This window comes from Protopterus annectens, chromosome 5.part0 (genome assembly GCF_019279795.1).
Source record: "Protopterus annectens isolate FY-2018-M chromosome 5.part0, PAN1.0, whole genome shotgun sequence".
NCBI lineage: Eukaryota > Metazoa > Chordata > Ceratodontiformes > Protopteridae > Protopterus > Protopterus annectens.
In genome coordinates this window covers 1,964,210,182-1,964,230,433 of record NC_056735.1, presented here as the reverse complement: position 1 = coordinate 1,964,230,433, position 20,252 = coordinate 1,964,210,182, and positions in this window count along the sequence as shown.

Below are 20,252 nucleotides of genomic sequence, written 5' to 3'. Positions count from 1 at the left end.
AGGATGGGATGTTATCAGGGGCATTGGAGCAAGGCTTTAGTTTACAGATAAGTTTCTTTATTAGATCGGTGGGTATGGGTTTGAGGTCAAAAGTGGGGGGGTGAAAAAGGAAAGGAAGGTAGATTTGGGGGGGAGGGTTGTTGTTGGTGAAAGCCTTGGTTAGTTCGGCGATGGAAGAGGTAAAGAAGGAATTGAATAGTGAGGCAATTTCTGGGTCAGATTTGCTGGTGTCAGGACAGGGGTTGTTTTTTGTACCTGGTCTAAGGAGGGAGTTAATGGAGTCCCAGAATTGTTTGGGATTTCTTGTGTGGTTTTCTTGTAGTTTGATGTAATAAGACTTTTTATTGGTAATGACTAGTTTTTTGGCAAGGTTTCTTAGTTGTTTAAACTTAAGGAACATTTCAGGCTGTTTGTGTTTAAGGTAGGCTTTCCAGGTTTTATCCCTTTGAAGCATAATCTTTTTTGTCTCATTGGTGAGCCAGGGGGTGGTTTTAGTGTTGATTCTTTTTCTTCTTATTGGAGCTTTGGAGTTAAGGACAGTTAAGAATGTAGAATTGAAATAGTCAACAGCTTCGTCTAGAGGCAGTGTTTTTAGGGGGTTCCAGTTAGTTAGCTTAAGGGAGTTAGAGAACGAATTTTGATTAAAATTAGTTAGGTTACGAGTTTGAATAAAGTGGTGAGAGAGAGGGGAGGTGGGAGTGGCTCGAATGGAGAAGGTAAGGAGGTGGTCTCCTAATGGGTCTGGATTGACACCAGATTTTATAACTTTGTTAGGATGCGATACTAGTATCCAGTCAAGTATGGTGCCAGGGGGTTAGTTTTGTTAGGGCTAGTAATGGAGTTAGTAAGTTGAGTGAAGTTGAATAGGTTGATAGCTATGGAGGGATTAGGGTTACTGATTTTTCCCCAGTCAATGTTTACATCTCCCAAAATAAAGGTTTCTAGTTTAATGTTAGACGAGGACCATGAGAGGATGTCTTCCAAAGTATTGGTATTGTTACCAGGAGGAATGCAGAGGGAAATAATGCAGATGCTTTTGTGGTTGTTTATTTTTAGTATGCCAATAACTAGTTCAGCATTATTAAAAGAGGGGATGGTGTTAGGGTATGGGGTCATAGGAGGTTAGAGTAGATTAAAGCAACTCCACATCCTCTTTTATTAATGCGGTCAGATCATAGAGAATGAAATCCTGGAGGTAGGAATTCAGAGTCATTAATGTGGGATTTTAGCCAGGTTTCAGAGATGGCTGCTATGTCTGGGGAGTTATGGGTGAGCCAGGCATGGAAGAGTGTTAATTTATTTTTTAAGCTTTGTGCGTTGATTGGGAGGAACTTGAGGTTTTTATTAGTAGTTTTATTGTTGGTGCAAGGCTGATTTATAGGAGAGAAGTTTGGACCTGGATTGGGGTGTATGTCGCCAGCAAAATGAAGGCAAGTATAATTGTGGATACATTTATTAGATTTGTATTTTGATAGATGACATTGTTAGTGACTTGTTTTAAGTTTGTAGTTGTTGTTGTTAGAGATCGGAAAAAGTTTTATTTTTAAGAGAAGGAGAGGGTGGTAGGAAACTAAAGATGCTGAGATGTTGTGGAAGTGGGATGTACAGTGATGCTGGGGAGTCAAAGGGGGAGAGAGCACATAGAAGTCAGTATAGGAGGATAAATGTTATAGAGATAGTAGAAGCAAGATGAAGGGAGAGAAGAGAAGGACTTTGGAAGGAAGGCTGAGCATGGTAATGGCAGATAGTATTAAAATAGAAGGTGATGTGAGATTATGTGTTGGGGGTGTGGTAGAGAGAAGTAGGTAGGGTGGAGGAAGTGGGAGGGTGGAAGGTGTATCCTGATTGGCTGGAGAAGAGGGAAGGCCTAATAGTAAGGTGTATCCTGATTGTCTAGAGAAGAGGGTAGGACTAATAGTAAGGTATATCCTGACTGGTTGGAGAAGAGGGTGGGACTATTGGGCAAGGGATAAATCTAGAACCACTGGGGCGGGTGAGAATTGGGGGCAGGGTAGGGGAGTGGAGTGAACCCACAGGGTGAACGGAGTGGGAAGAGCCAAGAAGGCGGGAAGGCCCAAAAAAAATCAGTGACCTGAGGCAGGAGAAGGAGAGCTACTGCAGGGGTGCAGGTATATGGATTACAAACTTTATTTTGTACTAAAAATCTTAGTTTCTTAATTTTGTAGGGGAAAAGTTACTAATAAAACAAGTATATGTGTGTGGATAGATAAAAGTACAGCTTTCTTGGTGAGGGGCAGAGGCACTTTCTAAAACAAATATATGTGTGTGGAGAGATAAAAATTACAGCTTTCATTCTTGGTGAGGGACAGAGACACTTTCTAGATAGAGTTAGTGGAGAGTAAGAGGGAAGGTTTTGCTGGGCTTATTATTAGGAGTATGCTGCCACCTAGTGGAAAAAGGAGGGAGGTGCACTCAGAGGAGAAGAGGTTCCACTTAGAAGTTCGGTGTATAGAGATTAGATAGAGGTAATTATGGGGAGTAGACTGTAAACCAAGGATGGGGTTGGGGGGGCCTGTGCAATGACCACTGATAGGCTGCTTTCATGTGTATCAAGGTAGAATGCTGCTCAAGTAAAGTAGATGCTAGAAAAACATATGTAAGACAGATTACATACACAGAGTCTCTTTAGGGAGATAGGGTACCAGTAAACTTAATATAAATCAAGCAGACTGTCCACCGCCATATTCTCTTTGAAAGCAAGGATATTCTGGTTGGCAGTGTAGAAGGGGGAAACAACTTGGGGAGCGGACAGAGTCTCTTTAGGGAGATAGGGTCCCAGTAAGCTTAATATAAATCAAGCAGACTGTCCACCGCCGTCCTCTCTTTGAAAGGAAGGATATTCTGGTTGGCAGTATAGAAGGGGAAAACACCTTGGGGAGTGGACAGAGTCTCTTTAGGGAGATAGGGTCCCAGTAAACTTAATATAAATCAAGCAGACTGTCTACCACCGTCTTTTCTTTGAAAGGAAGGATATTCTGGTTGGTATGGGATGAGGGCCTCATCCTCCAAGCATGTACAAGGGGGAAGCCTTGCACATGGCATACCTGGAAGACATAATGATGGAGACAGGTCACAGTACCTCAGAGACATACAGAGCTACAGCTGAACATACATGTGTATCGCATTACTTCAGTTTAAATAGTTGTATTTGCAAACCTACATAACACTGAAGTGTTTGTGTCACAAACATGTGACACTTAATGTTAAGTGGATATTATCACCATATATGTGTGTGTGTCACCTGATTACATTGCTCATATTCCATGTAGTTGCTGTCTTGATGTGGTCATGTCTGCTTGCCTGTACTGGTGTTTCTACCTGTCAGCACATGGCTGGATGTGTCCACATTAATGCAGTCGACCTTGATGCAGTGTATATGTCACATATAAGGACTTACACTGCCTTAACAGACATGACCTGTGATCCTGCAGACATGCTCACATAAGGTTTTACATGCATGTGTTCTGCCATATACATCTACACGGCACTGTACAGCGATTCAACTTCCTGCCATGTATCACCTGTGTTGCACATGTGATACACATGGGACACTGGCTAGCCAGATGGTATTTGCAGGGATGGATATCAACTATGGCATGTACAGTCAAAGTCAACTAGTGGGCTATATGCCATGGGCCATGTATGCATCTAGGATGAAAGGTTACCTGGCAGTAGCCAACAGGTGGGACTGTGGGGCCAGGTGGAGCAATGCCACATTACTGATCCACAGGGTTAATGATACATATACCATGCGTTACCATGCAGTCATCACACCATGTCTGAGAGGGGAGCGATGTGCAGCTTTGACAACAGGAATGCATAGTATGGCAGGACTATGTCAAGTGTTGTAGCATGTCCGACATCACTGGGTTGGACATGGATTTATTCTGGGTATGCATCATCCTACATAGTGGAGATGGGGAATGGGATGGCTGGTGTGGGCCATCTGCACATGGCCAGTACCCCTTAAAGGAAATATGTGATCTGATATTGGTCACTTGAGTGGTCTGTATGGCTGGACAATGATCTCTATATTCATGAATGGAACCCTATTATTATTAGGGTTGCCACATATGACTCCCTGATGGGTGTGGTGACATAGTTATCACAGGAAAGACAACTGCCCAGCTGCATCCCTCACACACAAGTGTCCATTATGATGACCGCTGCCTAGGTGGTAGTTCATGGGCACAGGGTTATTAACATAGGGGTGACAATGCAAATTAGCTATTGTTCCTAGGTCATAGTCATTTGCATACTTCAATAGGCAGCTACCTTCTGTTTGTCTGTGAGGTATGGACTACAATAAGGGGGAATATAATTCATTAACTTTGACATACTGTAGTTGCCACTGGTGTGATGATCATGTATTATTCAGACACCTTCTGTAGTGTTGTTTCTGCCAGCAGTCCTGTTGCTAAACACTCCTGTGACATAGAAAAGTATATCTAGTATACCGAGTGTAGGTGGTACACAGTATGGGTGATGATGTCCTATGACCTGGCAAGGTTATGATATGCAGTGTGACATCAGCCATACTGTCATCTACATCTGTACTGCTGACATCACTTAAGTGATCAAGGTTCATGGCCTTCCAGACCAGACTCAGCAGGGTAGTAGTGCAGTACTTCCCATTATCAGTGGTGTCTCTCCCTTTGTTGGGTTGTGATACCTGTTGGTGTGCACCATTCAGTGTGTACACAGCCTGACATGGAGCTATGTTTTACATGATGTGTATGTGGAGAGCATCTTGTTTTGCCATATGTGTATGATACAACCTGTGATGTGGGCAGGTCATATGCAGACTGAGTGCAGCTTGTACCTGCATAGTTATGGGTACAGGGGCCCTGTGGTGTACTTGGATATATGCTTGTGTACCTGTTGAGGGGAGGGGGTCGTGTTTTTATATTATCCAAGACCCTATCTGGATTGCTTATTCATGCTAAGCACTTGTTCAGGACTTGTAAACAGTATGTAAACTAATGATTACTATAGCACTCAATCTTCCACATCACCTACAGGTAAGGGTGAACAGGTTTTGTACATACTTTTCTCACTTGCGTAGAGTAATGTAGCTGTTATACTCACTTTCCTCACTTATCTAGGTGAATGTAGTTCTATATTCAGGCATGTCCAAGAGTCAACTGCCAGTGTTCTCACCTGTCTATCTGATGAATCTGGACATCTTCAGGCAATGTACACATTGCCTCATGTACACAGATAAGCCTCTCCGCCTACCACCCAACACTACAACCTGTGAAAGATGCACCCATCTAGCCAAACTGGAGGTAAAGGTCTCTCCACCCAAGCCTAAGCCTGACTGCCATGTGGAGAAGGTACACAGTCGCACAACGCCACACTCATAACATAAGCCTCATTGTATCTACCCCACCATTAACTGGGAAAAATACTCGTGTACCAACACATTAGCTCAACGGTTTCTGGAATTCATAAACACCAATGCCCTGACTCAGCATATCCACACACCCACCAGGGGCAACAATATCCTAGACCTAGTCATTAACAACATGAGTGACTGGTGCTCCACATGTGAAGCCAACTCCTTGTTGGTCCAATCAGACCATGTGCTGAACACCATTGATATCCACATCCCGCACCTATCCCCCATTAAACGAACCACAGTATAATATGTGCACAAGGCCAACTACATGATTCTTAAGGCAGACGTGGTGGACGTCATGACACCCCTGCAGATGGACAGTACTGTTACAACTGCTGAATCCTACACAAATGCACTCTAACAACACTTACAGGAGTGCATGGCTTGTGCTATCCCAAACAGATCCAGGACACTATACTCATAATTAACTAAACCAATCTGGTGGTCCCCTGCCATAAACATATTGTACTACAGGAGGAAGACACTGTTGCAAATGAAAGTACAATACCATGCGTGGAAGAGATCCCTGGCCAGCTTCAGTAAGAAGGTGAGGTCCCTTATACGATCCTCCAAAGCTAGCTATGAAAACTTTAACGCAACTAATACCAACAACAACCACATAGCCTCAATGTCAACAACCAGATCTGCTCTGAGTTACAGCACAAAGACACGAACATTACAGAAACAATGGATATTGGCAACATCCTGGCAGATCCCTCTCAAAGCTGCACACTCTGAAGGCAATATCACAGCTTCCATGGAACTGGACAACATCCCAGGCTCCGTTTTACATGAACTTCGGATCGTACTGTCTCCTCACCTATGCACCATGTTCAATAATAGCCTCACATTGGGCATAGTGCCCCCTGAATGGGGCACAACAACAGTTATCCCACTCCACAAAGCTGGCGCCACAACAGACCACAGGACCTATTTCCCTACAGGCTTGACTAGCCTGGTCTGCAAGGCTATGGTGCACATCATGGATCACTGTCAGAGACATTGAGTACCTCCCAACCTTTGACCCCTCCCTGTTTGGCATTGTTAAGGCTGAACCATGCCTCCTAAACCTGGTGGGCTTCTTAGAGACAGTTAACAAGGCATTAGATGAGGGTAAGGAGATCCACAAAGCCTACCTAGATCTCTCATAGGCTTTCAACACCATTTCGCCTTCTGGTATTATCAACATACCCATCCACCTGAACATCAACCTCTACGTCATGTGATGGTTTGCAAAGTGGCTCATGGACAGAACACACACAGTAGGAGTTGCATACCCTAGGTCCAACTGTATACCAGTTACAACTGCCATCCCCCAGGGCTCAGTCCTAGGACCCCTCATGTTCGGTATATACTTCTCTGACACACAGACAAGCACAGGAGGGCTTTGGCTGAAAAGGTTTGCAGACGACTGCAAACTAGGGGACATAATTGTTTCCCCAGCTGTTACAGACACCCTCTGGAAGGGTCGCACTGAGATGGATACCTGGTGTTAATATCATGGTGTCAAGCTGAATGCCCAAAAGTGCATAGTCATCCCCTTTGGATATAACTAATTACCCGCAGACTACCACATAGGTGCTAGTCCCTTACATACAAAAAAGGTATTATGGGATCCAGAATCACCAGTAGATAGCAATCTCTCCTTCAATACCCATAATGACAAGGTGGTTAGAATATCCTTCTACATGGCCCCTCCTAATCTCTAATGAGTTCGCATCCAGATCAGAGGGGCCATTGTGACTCTACACATGTCATATCAGACCCATTAAAGGATACAACACCCATTTGGGATATACCTTACAAGACAACTGCAACAGCTTGGAAGACCACACCAGTACCACACCAAGAGGATTACTGACCTCAAACAGATGACCTATGCAGCCCAACCTACGAAACTTCAGCTGTACTCAGTTGCATACCGCATACTCACAGGTGATCTCTGCTTGTCATACAAGGCCCATGTCCAACCCTGTATTGCTGGATATGCTCCACCTAAACAGAAGCCCCTGAGAGCCACATGCTCTAGGGATATACACCTAACCATAACAATGAGTACGATGTGCTGAACGGATAGATTCCTGACCCAGACACTCCCTATGCTTTGGAACATGATTCCAATGTAAATCAGGCAGGGCCCCTCATGAGCACTCTTCAAGGGAAACGTTGCCGTGTAGATGGGAGACAGACATGTACCCGGGGATCACTGCAGTGGCTCTGCTGGACAGAGGCACAAGGAACTATTGGCTCTGCCGTTCAGAGGCACAGGGAACCAACCTATGGGGTGGTGAAAGACAACACATGCTAGCTAGGCTTACAGATACCCTTGGTAAAATAGCCTAGTACATACCTTTGCACATATTACATGTCTTATGTGCATGGATAGTTAAATATCTCTTCCATTTTACTTTGCTATCATGCTGATAAACTGTCAGCTCACTAAAAGACATATGTATCCTGTTATTGTGTATTGTAAATGCCGATTGACATAACTAATGTTTGCCTACAATTACAGTAATGCTATGTAGCTTGTAATATATATCTGCCTACAATACTGTACATTACACAGTTATTGGCACAATATCCCACAGTGCAAAACATACTTGCACAGTGGCCCAATCTTCTACATGTTATTCTCTGTACTACACCCATACATATGGCTACAGTTACAATATATCAAAATATACTATCCCCTGTTATAGCTCATACTTGTTGGACCAACCCTGCCACTGATGTCAGCTGATGAGGAGTATTTCTGTTCAAAGCCCTTATATAGCATCCCTTGTGGTGTACGAGGTGTTTGCCTTGTGACCTACAGCAGTACACACAAATACTACAAGCGTGCTATGCTCAATAATATATCACTACAAGATAACTGTTTCCACTATATGGATTGTGTGCACTTTAAATACTACAGAATAGTACTACATACACAGACATACTGACTGTTCTACATACCTTATTAGTAACCCGACATATCGTTAACAGTTGATTCAATCCTTTTTGGTTTGTGTTTCAATGTTATTTGTAATGTTTCGCTGGTATATACGGATGGTTTGAATGTGTGATGACACATCCTTTTCTAGTTACATATCAGTAACATGTGGTATCCTGTCCACCAATTGCTTTTCCAAAATAGTTAATTGGATGCACATCAGCTGTGCAGTTACTCCATTAGCCAATACCATGGCAACAGTGGTGTATAAGTGAGTACTCCTTTTAGGGGTTGTCCGTTTGCCTTAATTTCGAGGGAGATGGCCTTGATGTGTTATTGCGATATATTGCAACAGCTATATGGAGACACACAGAGATATATTAGCTTCATGACTCCCGTGGACTGTGTGTAATGGCTAGATGATTTAGTTCTACATATGAGTACAGCTGTTACATTTCGGAACAGTGCTACTTAAGCAGGGTTTGTTTGTACTTGATACTTCTGCAGATGTTTAAGTCTGGCAAGGATGTTTGGCCAGCTCAAGGCCATATGGCTATGCATGAACTGTTATGTGGTGTACAGTGTGCTCACCAGACATCCTTGATTTGGTGTACAAGTGTAGTATACTGTGCTGTTACTCACTAATTGCTAACACATCCTGATGTATGCACAACCCTCTGAAATGGGATTAGTGCAAACAAACCCAATTAGATCAGCAGCTGTTCCATTGTATAACAGCTGCTATTTCACTTAGGGCCATGTTAGTGTGTCTCTGACAAGGTATGTTAAGGCTTCTGCAGATGTTGTACAGTGTGTGAATGATTTGTGATGTTATTACAGTTTGTATTGTAATATGTTTGGGTGTGGGGGTGATGTTGTTGGGTGTGCATAGCAAATGCAGGTGTGTAGGAACTGCTTTTATACATAATCGCTATGTGCGTGAGGGTTTCTTCCCTATTTGAACACCTATCCTTTTGTGGACTACTACAATGGTATTTGCAGACTGATTCATTAAGGCACTGTTATGTGGTTCCTGTATAACAGGCAGGTGATGTTAGTCCTTGAATCCCTTCGGTAATACATCTGAATGTAATAACGTGTTGCTACATGAAAGCTGTGTATTTCTGTCATAGGTATTTGCAGTCATTGTAGTTGTGTTGGTGACTAACCCTCTTTGGCTAGGGTTGCCACCTTTTCATATGTCCATAGTGGGTCCTTTTCGGGACACACATCTGATTTTACAGGCCGGCACAAACCCATGGTCAGTACAAGGGATATAACTTTCCTTTCTTGCCTAATTATAAGCTTATTCTTGTAGCAGTTTAGTAGCTTATCCTGTTTCCTGTACCATGTAGGTACTTTAGATACAGAAATAACTATTGCATGCAACTATTATAGTACATATGGGACATAATTATGTCCTACAATCCCAGGACATTTGCCACATTTAATATATTTGGTCAGGACACAACCGCACAAAGAGGGAGTGTCCCCAGCAAAGTGGAACAGGTGGTAACACTATCATTGGCTCATGTCCATAGCACATATTTGTAATAGTGTATAGGCATATACTCTTCATATACTTTGTTCATAAAGGTTGGTAGTGGTGGAATGTGTGATTGCTATGGTCTATGTTATACACATATGTGAACACTTCAACCGCTGTATACGGAATTTCAAAACCACAGTGTTCCAACGCACACAGTCCTGGGAACAGACTCCCATACCCCACATTACCGACATTGACAGTAACTCGCGAAGGTAATACGAACATGGAACACACACATGTACACACAGACACACTGCTACCCAACACATCCAAACAAACCATCCTACACTACGTATGAGCAGGTGGTCAAGCCCCCTTACACACCCCATGTAGGAGTCTGCACCCCACACACAACCCACTACTTTAATATTCTACATCCTAGGTCGCACAAACAGATGCACAAAGCTAACCCACAATCACACATTACAGTCCCCCAACAACACACACCACACGCAGAACACACACTTGCACATACTACAGCCCTAAGAAACACACGTACACACAGTAACCTACCCAAATGCAACACCAGAAGCATTGACTAACTGTCCATTAACATTGTGAGATTACACATCACGCATCTGGTGTTTTGGTACTGTGTTCTTTCCTACCTTAAGCCTCAGGATTACGTGCGTCATTATGTAAAGCAGTCGGTATGTAGTAGGTATCCCATTTATATGTACCTCCATCGTTATGTAGATGGTGTTAACCTACCTATATATCTACATATATATGTATATCCCCATATATAGACATATCTCTCTCTCCCTCTCTCTCTCTATATATATATATATATATATATATATATGTATATATGATTGTGTATATATATATATATATATATATATATATATATATATATATCTATATAAAAACACACACCTTTCATTCTGTACATGCCGGTTTGTCCTATTTCAACACATTCCTACCTTTTGTGTTTTATCCTGTTAGTATACACGACTGCCATTGGTACATCTCAGATAGCTTACTGGTATGTTATTGTGATGAATGTGTACATGGTTGCGTGTTCTAATCCTGGCAGTGATATCTTATTCCCAGAGCAGGCACTGGTAGTGCAAGGGTGATTAACACACATTTCAGCAGTTGTGTGTTCCACATGTTTATTATTCTGTGGAGAACTACCTATATATGCAAGCTGTGTTTAAGATATACTATGTAACATGTACTCATCTGTGGAGATTCCTGTCAGGGATACTCCCCATTATTTGGAAACACATCCCTGATTACATTATACAAAACCCCTCACTAACACTCTGGGGAATCCTTGCAGGGTGGGTGGTGAACAGTAGCTACACCCCAGGGATCCCGCAAGTGGCTCTGCTCCACAGAGGGACAGTTAGTTGATCGATGGGGTGGTGACAGCAGACACATTTTGCCTATGCATCCCTGATTACATTATACAAAAGCCCTCACTAATACTCCGCGGAATCCTTGCAGGGTGGGTGGTGAACAGTAGCTACACCCCAGGGATCCTGCAAGTGGCTCTGCTCCACAGAGGGACAGTTAGTTGATCAATGGGGTGGTGACAGCAGACACGTTTTGCCTATGCTTATGAGTGGCCTCGGCGGTTGGCCATGTACCTACCTATGTATCTATGAACCTGTACATACAGTATGGACACATGCTGATAGCTTGATATACTGTTCAGGTATTGACTTACCTTGTGCCAATGGCGGTTGTGTGTACAGTAGTTGAGGGCTGCCTGTATAGGATGCACACTGTAGACCACCTATACATGACAATTTACAGGTGGTCGTGTGTGTGTGCCATTCATGTTTGCTGTGTGTGCAGGTGGAGAAGGGTGTCAGTTCATGAGTGCCTACACTGTCAGTGTGGGTGCTATACGTTCTCTCTTTGCCAAGGCATGGGTATACTGGGCATGCCTCTGTCTGCCTACTGGGGCTAGCACAGGGTGTTCATGGTCTGAGCCCCCCTGTGCCTGTGGGTCCCTTGGTAATGGTGGTGGGCTGTGAGGGCCTTCACCATTCTGTCTCTGCTGCAGCTGTTTCTGCAGGATCATATTGTGTAGCATGGCACATACTATAAAGATGTGGACACACGTTCCTGGAGAGTACTGCAAGGCTCCACCAGATATGTCCAAGCAACGGAACCATGATTTCAGCATCCCAAACATGCGCTCTATGATGATTCTGGTTTCTGTGTGTGCCTCATTATGGCATTCTTGCATAGCTGTGTGTTCATTTCTAATGGGTGTCATCATCCGCGGTTCCAGTGCATAGCCAGCATCCCCCACCAGGTGGCCATATGGGATGTCCCCCCTGCCAAATACCTGATACAGCTGTGAGGCATGCCAGATGTGGGAGTTGTGATAGCTTCCAGCACTGCTGGCACACACATCCATGATAATGCCCTGGGCATTGCACACGACCTGGCAGTTGATGGAGGGGAATCCCTTGCGGTTTATGTAGCGCCTACCCTGCTTACCGGGAGGTGACTTGATGTGTATGTGTGTGCAGTCTATTGCACCCAGTACCTCTGGGTAGTCTGCCACATGGTGGAAGAGATGCATATTGCTGGCCAACTCCTCCTGCATTCGGGGGAAGTGTATGTGCTCATTGGCATGTGGTAACATGGCATCCAGGAACTGGTGGAGTACCCTGGATGCTGATGCCTGTGAGATCCCCATGATATCCCCTGTTGGCTTTTGAAAGGTACCTGTGGCTAGTATTCTCAAGCTTACACATACTTTCGTGTCCACTGGGATGGGTTCCCCCCTGTTATGTCTGGCTCTGAGGCATGGCTGACACAGCTCAACAAGTTGCTGTATGATGTCCCTGTCCACCCTGTCATGCTCTACTTTCTCCAGATCATGTAGCACCTGGTAGGTTACCCTGGGTCTGAACACTCATCTCCTCCGCTGGTGCCTGAGATGGTTGTCTGCATCATCCTCCACACCACCATCAGTCTCCAACACATGCTGGTAAATCAAAGCTATATCAGCCCCTGACATATACATATTAAAAGTTTCCTGTCTGTATACACCATTGGTGCAGAGTGTCTGGGAATACACAAGTGTGTGTGTGGGGCTTTCACAACTTATACTATTGTGCAATGGATGATGCTGGTGTAATTGGGTGTGTTTGTGCTATTCCACCTGCAGGGTATCTTAATTATTGGTTTTACAGCAGGTACTGCTATTGTGGGGCCTTTGGTGTTGACTTACGCTTGTCTGCCGTGATTCATCTATTGCCCTTTACTTCAATTTTCAAGCAGATTCACCTCTCATTGTCAGGCATGCATCCAGCTGCTGCCTTTCCTGTTTTCTGTTTCCACAACCCAGGATTGTGTTGGGAAGTGTGTTATGTAGCTGATCTGCAGCAAGTTTGCTTTGTTCTGCTGTGACAGTTCTCTTTTCTTTGCTGTACGGCACCTCCCCTTTCCTGTTCTGCAGGTAGCTGCTAGCAGCCTTGTTAGCTGTTGTCTATGGCCCACTGTGAGTTTCTAGGTGTTAATTACTCATTTGTACTCCAATTACCATGCTGCAGCATTTCCTTATTGTCTTCCCATAACCTTCCTATTTCACCTAAGTTGTGCTCCGCGCTCGCACGGTTTATGGCTTTTGAGCGTGTTTTCATCCACGGTCACATGTACTTTCAGTCACCTTGTGTGCTCTCAGTTAAGCATAGCTATGGCTAGGTACGCACCCCTATCCTGCGGCTTTGCTTAGCAACAGGCAACCCGGATTAGCAATGCTCCAATGTGCTTACAGCTACGGTGGTGCACACCTCTCATGATGTCATGTTTACCTCCAGGCCACTCCTCGGTGTTGTACTGCTGCGCCATGTGGTACATCCTTACGCCGGCGGGATGTTTGCGATTCAGTATTACTTGACTCATTTTCATGGCATTGACTACTAATTCCTAGTTACTGCGTGGAACATGTCACAGACCCTTAGCAACCCTTACTCCTTGGTTGTGGTGCAGCATGCATACCATTGACTATTATGGTGAAATCATGATTTGTGTTACATTGCAGTTTTATGACATCTAAATATATTTTCCTTGTGTTCCCGTTTGCGCACCCATGCACTGCGGTTGTACTTTGCATTAGTGTGGCCATGACATTAAATGCTATTTTTTTATGTAATCCCAACGAGCAGCCAAATGAGAGCCGAAGTAAATGAAAATTGGATGAACACAGTTTATTCACACGAATATTCACACAATGAACGCTACTATTAATACAATTGCGTTTTCATTTTACCACTTCCTCAGATGCAATAAGCCAACATTGTTTTCTCACTTAAATACTATGACATTGTTAAAACCAAATCTGCTATTGGACAAACAATTACATATGCAAATTGTGATGTAAAGAAAATCAATTAGTTGTTGCGATCACTTTGAATTTACTGATCTGTTTAAAATTGAATATTTGTTATATACCATTTCTATTAAATAATGAACTTATTAAAATCATTATTATAAAAAAATATTATTGTAAAAAAAAAAAATATATATATATATATATTTTTTTATATAAATATTTTAAATAAAATTTGAAACACTATTTGAATGTTCTGTTCATAGAATGCAATACTACCCTCTAGTGGAAATATAGAAAACAACTTCCCAAAATATATTCTCAAAGTTTAGCAGATCTAAGCTTTAAAACTGATGTAATGGACAACATGTCATTAAGTCCGGGTTCCTTAGTGGCTTCTAAAATTATTTGCCAATACAGTTCCCGGTACTCCAATTTTGCTTCCCACATACCCCCCCCCCCCGAATTTCTTTTGGGACAATCTCTAAAACAAAAAAGAGGAAACTTGCTTGTGTACATATTAACTTATGTCGGTACAATGCATTCCTAGACTTGGCCTTGCTAATTTCATAACGATGTTCATAAATCCTCGTCCTAAGTTTACGTTCGGTTTTTCCAATATAAAAGGAAGCGCATTCCTTACATATAACTAAATATACCAGACCACTACTATTACAATTAGCATCCCCTTTACTCTTGATTTCTCTTTTCCTACTAGGAGTCTCAACTGAAGAGGCATTTAAAATGTACATACATTGGGAGCAAGCTCCACATTTGTACGTCCCACGTTTCAAACGGGTGCCAGTATACCCTTTTGAACCCCCATGCTCAAAACAATTTTAAAATTCATATCTCTTCTATAGGTAAACTATAAATGTCCTAATACTGCTGGTGCAATATCAGTAATTTGCGTAAATTTGTCCCATTCATGGGTAACTACCCTTCTTATAACATTTGAATCACCACTGTAATCCAAAATAAATGAATCATTTTTGTTATTTGATTCATTATTGGGAACCGAAGTTCCAATAAGTGAAGGTCCATTGGGATCTTGACCCAAAATAGGTGCCATATTTAGCACTACATCGCAAACGCTACTCCGGTGCATGGCGAAAGCTTCATGAATCCCGGGGAAGGTATTCAAAAATAAATGATCTCTTCCAATGCCATGTTACACTTAGTTTGCATGTAGTTTGATTATTTATTTATTTATTTTTTGCTTCATGCTATGATGCTGAAATCAGATTGATGTTTAGTGTAACAAATTATAAAATGACATCACACATTGTTCATAAGTGGGTAGATTTTATGGGCATATCCTGCATAAAATATATTACCGTTTCATTTCAGATGTTTAGCAATGCCTTCACTTAGCAGAAATAAATGAACATTTGACAGAATGGAAACAGAACAATGAATGATTGCACTTCTGGCTATACTGCTCGACATTTCTGACATAATGATGCATATTAATTTACAGAGAACTGCAAGCCAGGCTGGTTTTGCTTTTTGGCTCCTTGTTCAGTTACACAGAGCCACTTATATTAAAACATGTTTGTAAGTCTCCATAATCTATAATGACAGTACCAGCTAGGCAGCCAAGCCTATATTACTTTGTTTTTGGCACAAGTTAACTTTGACTGAGTTTCTTAATTTATAAATTCTTGATTAATTTTGACAGGCTACATCAAAAGCTGGCATCCATTTTATGTCCTCTGTAAGTTTTTATTGAGACATATAATAACTAGATGATTTGATAAATGCAGCCTACCTTTCTTTAGCCTACATTGCTCAATTATGTTTTTTGTATTGTAGGTAAAAATCAATACAGGAAATTAACTAAAGAACATAAGCCTGGATAGCCATTATCTATATTAAATACTTACATTAGCAGGCAGAATAATTGCAGAAAAATAAATGGAATTAAGAGTTTAAATCTTGTGATTACATTTATTCATTTTTTCATAACAGTGCTTTTCCACCTGTCAGTATAAACTGAGTACTGTAATGTAACAGATGCTAATAGTGCAGTATTAGAAAAGCTTGTATTATAACCAACAATGATTTTAAAATATCTTCAATGAAAATGAGCACTGCTGCACAAAAGAGGAGTTGCTTGATTTTTTTATGTTGAATTATCTGTTGGCAATATTATGAAGCTATGCAGGAAGTGAGTATAAGTTTTCTAGAATGATGCAGAAATCAGTTTTGAAAAATATATGCATAGGAGCAACAAAACACACCCCGGGATTCAACAATACCTACAATAAGTGTACACTACGTGCACACCATTCTGAATGAACAGACAACACAGACATATATGAGATATGAGTGACATGTTATCTACTAAAAGTAACATGCAAATGTTATTGTTGTGTTTGGCTTTTCCTGGTTAGGGGTCGCCACAGTGGAACTCCGGTCCACTAATGATTGGCAGTAGATTTTCACGAATGCCAAGGTGCCAGCTCGATGTTTAACCTTCAACGAAGGCATGGCCATTTACGCATGTCTTTCGAACACCCACCCAACCGCGGGGAGGACATGCAGACTCCACACAGAAGGCACTCCCCACACTCCAGCATAGAATAGAACGGGAGAACCTCTTGCTGTGAGGCAACAATGCTACCACCGCACCACCGTGGATCTAAAAGTAACATGTAAATAAAGACAGGCTGCCCAGTGCTAGAATGTTGCATTTACAAACTTTAAAAGTAACATGTAAATAAAGTACGTAAATGCAACATTCTAGCACTGGGCAGCCTGTCTTGTAAGAACAAAGGGATGTATAACTGTGGGGATGTCAGATTTGTAGGTTTATCTTGGAAGGACCTTATATTACTTTATAACATACTGAATATACTATCACTGTCCCAGGAAGATTCAATTGTAAACCTAAGTGAATAGTCTATATAAGTGTGTGTTCAGGGTGTAATACCTTTTACGTTGGTATAACCAAGAGATGTCTAGAAAAAAAGAGTTAAAGAACATAGCTATTCCATTAGAATTAAAGATGAAAAGAACGTAATAGTTAAACACACACTATATTGTCAAAAACATAAAAAGTTTTTGTTTTAAGTATTACAGCAGATACCAATGGACCAGAGGGGTGGCAACTACAAGAATAGATTGGAACAAAGAGAAACTTTATGGCAGCTAACACTGGGGGCTGACAAGTTCCTTGGCTTAAACAATATGATAAACATTAAATGTTTTTAATAGACAAGAAATTAAAAGTAATTAAGTAAATATGAATGGTTTTAATTGATGTATTAACTGTTTCTTTTTTAGAAATGTTTTAAGGCATTTATGACAGTTTTTACTGATGATTGGCATGTTCATGAAATAATTAAACTGTTGACTGATTTTTAAATGTTATTGGTTGTTTAAATATATATAATGAATTGTTTTTTGTTTGAATTCATTCTGATGAAGCAACTTATAAATGAAAGCATCAAATAAGGGAATTTTATGCTAATTCTTGGCCTCATTTCTATAGTGCTATACAGTGTTTTTTTATCTTAATGATGGAAAATGCTGGAGGTGTTTTCCCCGAATTAAGATAATAGAAAAGATAGGTATAAGGTGCCACAAAATTATTAAAGAGAATAGTAAAGGAACTCAGCTAAAGAGGAAAGGTGGAAGGGTAGGACAAATAAAGTGTTCCAAAATGAAGAGTCATGCATGGAGCAATATAAACCATTACTTCACTGAAAAAGTGATACAAGGTTTACTGATCTCCTGAGCTGGATAGTGCAGAGCAAATTTACTGAACCATTTAGGCCAGCATAGGGTAAGTACAAAATGCTGGGGAAAAAGATAAGAGGGACAGTTATATGTTTCTACTAGCAATAGCCTGGCTGATTAGTTAGACTTTCAGTCATCCCTTAACAGTTTATGTATGCTTAAAGTCCAGCTGATAACTGAGAAATTAAAATAACTTTTTTACCTAATTAACTATAAATTTAGGTGACAGACACCACATAACTATCTTTGGAATATTAAGTTATATACTGCATAATGTTAATAATGTTATCTTAAAAAATGTTTGCAGTGGAAAATAGCTTTAATTTTAAAGCTTACCCATTTGTGAATAGGACAATAGACCTGGAATGGATACTCTATAAGCAGTATAAATCTGAGCCATCATGGTCCAGAAAAGAATGAGACAAAGAAACTGCCAAGAGTTGGCTACAAATTAGTTTTTATGTTGAAAAATCAACTTGTTTTGACTGCACTGTGATATATATGGACATCAGAATGATTAAAAGTTTGGGGTCTGAACATCTCCTTTCATTGATGGATTTCATGATGACTTAACTGCTAGATGTTTGACACCATACAGTGGTTCAGTGTTAGAGTGATCATATCTGTAAAATTTATATTTACCCCGGTGACTTTACTCCCAATCCATATCACATTATTGAGAAATTCCTTTAGACTGCTAGACAATAATAAGGGAGTGTGCATTGCAATTATTCAGGCCACAAAGGTTGTTGTCACTAAATCCAGTCCCAAATTCAGCTATGCATGGCAACAGCTTCTACTGGCAGTACTTGATACCAGGACTACAACAACCATGATGAAGAAATAATTAATTTACTGGACAGTGGAAGCAGAGGCTGTGTACCTCAAAGCACCCAGTAATCAATATTATTTTATTTGTATATTTGGAATCTTTATCTACTGCTTTTGCTAGCACACTCAGTTCAGCTCCAAACGTTTGAATACATGTGCTCCAGTAGAGCATAGTTTGCATGATTTGCGTGCCAGCACTGTAAAATATATCCAGCATCTGTGGTTATTCAATGAAACATTTCTTTGGTTAGCAGAATCACAACTGATATATGCTCTAACCTGCTTCAAGGCATTTTAGCTCCAACATTGTCATCCTCCTCTTTCCATAGATGCCTATGGACCAAAGTAAAATGAGTGATGGTATATTTCCTTTTTTTTCCCTTTATGATCCATAAAGCTGATCTTGAGCAGAAAAGTCAAAATAGTAGGACTACAGTTTGCATTACAAGTTAATTTAGTGTCTGTACATGTATTTAACGTCTATGAACAGTGCCCTTAACATTCTGGTGCTTCTGAGTTACATATGCACTGTTTTTTCACTGCTATAAAAAGTTTTTCTAAGGATTGTTATAGAGAAAACTGGAATAAGAATAAAATATGTTACATCTGTTTGAAGTTATTTTTCTTCAAGTTTCTGCCATATTTATTTCATACAAATCTGTTAAGGATGACCTTATATCTTTATATGAGATGTGAGTGGGACAGAATATTAACTAGCTACTGGCTAATGAACTAGGAATCAAAAATGACTAGCTAAACTCTGACATAGCAAAAATGTGCAAATAATTTTCAGATTCAACTGTTTCTGCTGGGGGGGGGGGCTACCTGCATATACCTTCTTTAATTGGAAGAATACAGAAACCAGCACTTTGTTGTGTAAATGTTCCCATAGTATTATTTATTACTGTACTATTTATTACTACATATAAAGTAGGGGTTTTATCAGGATACAGAGAACCTTGGCTGGGATTCTGATCACAAATTGCAGATAGTTTTTCCTATGTAAAAACAGCAAAATTCCAAATACATGTATAACTTTATGTCTATAAACTGCAAGTAGATTTCACTGGGCTTCACAGATCTTCCTGGATGTTTTACTATGACTTCCTTTAGCTTTCTATTGAATTTGCAGAATTATGGTGAGATTATTCATAAGAATGTTGCTGCTGTGTAGATGTGAATTGTGCATTTCTGGGAGTAATTGTATGTGTATGCATAGAGAAAATAATATGAAATAATTAGGAACTTATGCAAAAAAAATACATAAATGTCTGTTTAAAATATGAGTAAAAAAATAACTGTGAATGCTGTTGGTGGATATGGATAAATAACAGCTAAAGTTTTAATATAAAAAGTGTTCAAATTGCATGTTTTTGGGCTTTTTGCCTGGAGGATAGCATAAATCTATGCTGGATATATTACTGAAGTGCAGATAAACTGTGCATTATATGACTGACAACTATGGTTG